Raw genomic sequence first — 4,537 nt, forward strand, 5'->3', positions numbered from 1 at the left:
CAGCCACAGACCTTATGGAAGATTCAAACCGAGAATTTAATTAATTTCTTACCAAGTATAATGTCAAGCAGAGACAATGGGTTAGAGTGTGTGAGACTGTAACCTATTCTGATGTTTTTGTTTTTTCCACATAGCCCGCTCTAATTTTAGCATTGTTATCATATCTAACAGAAATCCTGAACAAAGAACTGAAGAGGTCTGTTGCTCTGTTTATGCAAATGAACTGAAGCTATTAATGTCTTTCTTTTATGTTTAACTAGTGAACCGCCACAGGCCCAGACACCGAGTCTATTTTAGCAAATCAAAAACAAAACTCTCAGTTGGCCGATGTAAAAGTGAAAAAAGTTTAATATCTATATTCTGACTCCAAAATGAGCCTATAAACAGCGGTGGAATAAGTATTCAGGTTCTTTATTATAAGGTGTGTGAGGGATTTAGTGTTATCTAGCAGAGAGGTTGTAGATTGCAACTAACAAGCGTGTAGCAATACGACTTTTTAGGGCCACATTGATGGAAAAAAAAACATTTTGAGACTTTGAGAATAAAGTCAGAATATTATAAGAAAATAGTCCTAATAGTTTGAGAGGAAAAGTAGCAATATTATGATAATAATCTCTTAATATTACAAGAATAAAGCTGTAATATTTTGGAAAAATAATCATATCTGGAGAAAAAAAGTAGTATTATTATGATAATAAGCTTTTAATATTACAAGAAAAAAGTTGGAATATTTGAGAAAATAGCCATAATATTTTGAGGGAAAAAATAGTAATATTATGATAATAAACTCTTAATATTACAAGACTACGTAATTTTATGAGAAAAAAGTTGTAATTGTACGAGTACCAATAAAAAATACTTGAAAAGTTAGGGAAAAATGTCTAGGGGAAAAAGAAAAAAGTTTAGAAAAACTATATTTATATTATAATTATCATAATTTATTATAATTACATTACCCTAACCCTAACCTGCATATTATAATTCATGGGCACCATTTGTATTTACTCTTTTTTGTTTTATTGTGTCTTAACTTTCTTTATTTTTCCTAATTTTCAGGTAATGTCTTGTACTTTTTTTTTTTTTTTACAATTTTCTTGATTATTTTTTGAGTAATTTCTTGAAAGCAGCACAACAAAAGTGATGTCGCTCCAGGGTTCAAAGGGTACGTAATTGAGAGTCCATAACTTTTGAACAGAATAAGCTAAAGGAAAGTCAGGTCACTCTGTTCCTACCTGACACTTTAGACTCTCATTTCACATAATAATATATTAAGGATACAGTTAATGAGGGATTGAGATTAAAGTAAAAAGTGTGACAACTGACCCTGTTCTCCCCTACAGTGTTTGAGTAAATATACTTAAATAAATTCCACATTTACCTATAATGTAATTTCCTCATTAAATCCTGGAAAGAAAGCCATAAGCATTTTCATAGCCTTTCATGCTGTTAGCATGGTTTGACAGCTGCTTACCTTCATGTACTCTACATGCCTCTAAACAAGAAAAATGCAAATCACTGCTGAGATAAAACCACCACCCATGCATAATAAAAGCCACGGAGCAGGACATAAAACAGAATGACCAAATCCGAAATGGAACAACAAACACAACGCAGCATAAATATTGAATGAAGTGCTCTGTGTAGTTCACGGCGTACGTACAACAGCTTTAAGTGCTATTTCTGTCCGTCCTCTGACTAACAGCCAAAATAAAGTTAAAGTGGAGAGCAAGAAAGACCAGAGTCAGCCAGAACCCATACAACATATTTACAATGTAATCAAATGCATAACCTTTAAAAACGTATTTATTTTTTATTATGACTATTGTAATTGTATTTATTTATTTATTTAGATCCCATTCACCACATATGTATAATGTAATCAAATGCATAACTTTAAAAAAACTTTTACTAGCTTAAAAAAAACTTTCAGAAATGACTTTTAATTGAACTCTATTTATCTATCACAGTTTTAATGCTCCCTATATAATCATTTTTTTTTATTTTTTAATATTTATTTATTATTTTACTGTGTGCTGTTCTCCATTCATTTATCTCTTATTTACAGTTTGAGTATATTATTTTATTTATTTATGTTATTATTACTAATAGCATTTTATTTATTTATTTAGATCCCATACAACACATATTTACAATGTTATCAAATACATAATTTTAAAAAAGTTTTTACTTTGGCTTTTAATTGAACTTTATTTATCTATTGACTATTTATTTATACCATATATGTTATAATATATATGTTTTTTATATATATTTATATTATATATCTTATTTTTTAAAAAAGCTGATTTTCAGGTCATTTTCTTATCTTGTTTACAATTTTTTTTGCAGTTCAAAGGACATTTCATGCTATGTTGCTGATTGCCTTTTCCCGTGTTTTTGACAGAAATCAAAACCCATTTTTTTAGGCTTCAAAGGTTTGTGAAAAGTGTCTGAAAGCAGCACAAAACATCTGATGTTGGTCCAGGTTTCAAAGGGTCTAAAAGAAGGAAACAATTACAGATTTTTGAATAATTTAAGTATTTAAATTAAGAAAGGCTGCAAATCCAGATTATCAAATAAGTTTGTTTATTCTTTTCGGGAGGATGCTACAGTCAGTTACATGGTTAAGCTCCACCTCAGAGGAATCACACCCTCTTCTCCTGTTACACTAAATCAGACGTGGCTGATGTGACAGCCACGTGACACTGGTGGCTCTTGTTGTATTATTCCACAGGGATTGCGACTACAAATTTAAATCTTGCTAGCTGACAGAGGGGTTAGTGGTCTGTGGAAGGGCTGGGGATGAAAATAGTCTTGTGTACTCACCCGTGCGGCAGCAGTCTGATAACCATGAAAAGCAGAGCGATTTTAAGACCTTCATATTTTATTTTAGTCTCTTAAAGGGTAACATCAACATATTTTTTTTTAATATGGACACTGTTTTCCCACCTTTTGGTGTCCAAGCAACTAATGGGAACAACATTTTTAAAAAATTAGTCCAGGATTGAGCGAGAAAGAGGCTGCGAACAGGCTACAAATGTAACCAATCGAGAAAATTGGCATCGTCAATTTACATCCAATAAACGTGCTTGTGAGATTATTATTCTAAGTGTCTGAAAATGTTATAGAAAGGATCCCTACAAAGATAGACCTTTGTGTTATAAGATCCTGATCCAGAAACTGCCCTGAAATCACCATCACCAAAGCCACCAGACTCCATGTAAAGAAAAAGTAACTTTAGCCTCATAAAACACACTTCATTTAAGGTTGGCAGAGACAAAATTTAAGTCACAGAAGGCATCTTGGTTTGTGTTTCTGCTGTTAGAACAATCACCAACTCTGGTTTGGTTGAAATAAACCTCTAATTCACCCAGTTAGATTTTTAAAAAAGGCTGTCGCTCAAATTACTGTTTTTTGTAAAATGTCTGGTGAGTGTGGCGATAACGATTTAAGGGCTGTTTCTCATTAACAAAAAGGGTCTTTTTATCAAAAAGGGCCACCTCAAGCTCACCTGGCCGAGTGTGTGCCCCATATGTGGAAGCCTTTGCAGCAGCCCGGGTCCGTTTCCAACTTGAAGCCCTTTGCTCCGTGTCATTCCCCCTCTCTCTCCCACATTTCCTGTCAATTGATAGCAGTTTTGTTATTAAAGGTTAAAATCCCCCCAAAAATAATCTTTTAAAAAAAGGTCTTTCACTGTTGGGATCCTCCTCATAATGTTATCAGACCCTTGGAATAACAAAGTGAGCCGCTCAGTGGCTAAAAAGCCCTTTTAGTAAATGCTCCAACGCTGTTCTGTGGCTTCAGCGCTCTCGCTCAATACTGGACCAATTTCAAAAAATGTTGTTCCTATTATTCATTTTGTTACAAAAACATTGAAAAATATAGTCCAGATTGAAATGCTGAAATTATCCTTTAATCCTTTGAAACTCTGTAATTTGTCTTAATTTCTTTCAAAAACACGGGAAGGAAGGCATCGCTCAACAAAAGACAAAATGACCCAGAAATAAGTAAGAAATTAGGGGAAAGTAAGAAATTACCTGAGAATGAGCAAAAAAATGTTTTTAAAAAAACAAGCAAAAAAGAGAAATTACACGAAAAAAGATTGTGTAAAATATAAATATTTTACTATGATTATTTGATATGTATTTTTCAAGAAAAAATTTCAAGCTTTAAAAAAAAAAATCTAAATCTACTGATTTTTTTGCAGTTTGTGGGACATTTCTTGCCAATTTGCTCATTGCCTTTTCCCCCATGCTTTTTAAAGAAATGCAACTAAGTTCAAAGGTTCAAATACTTGTGAAAGTGTCTGAAAGCAGCAAAAGAAAAGTGATGTCAATCCAGGTTTCAAATGATTAATAAAATATTTTGTATAATTCAAAACAGCTAATTTGTAAGCACTGCTATGTCAACATGATATAGAGGAAGAAAAAATAGACAATAAATGTCTTCAGATTCTTAAAAAAAAGTGTTTATTTTATATAAAGATTTACAACATTTAATTTATAATCAAATATTACTTTTTGTTATTATTATCTGT

Source organism: Plectropomus leopardus, chromosome 3 (assembly GCF_008729295.1).
Source record: "Plectropomus leopardus isolate mb chromosome 3, YSFRI_Pleo_2.0, whole genome shotgun sequence".
In the NCBI taxonomy this organism is placed as follows: domain Eukaryota; kingdom Metazoa; phylum Chordata; class Actinopteri; order Perciformes; family Serranidae; genus Plectropomus; species Plectropomus leopardus.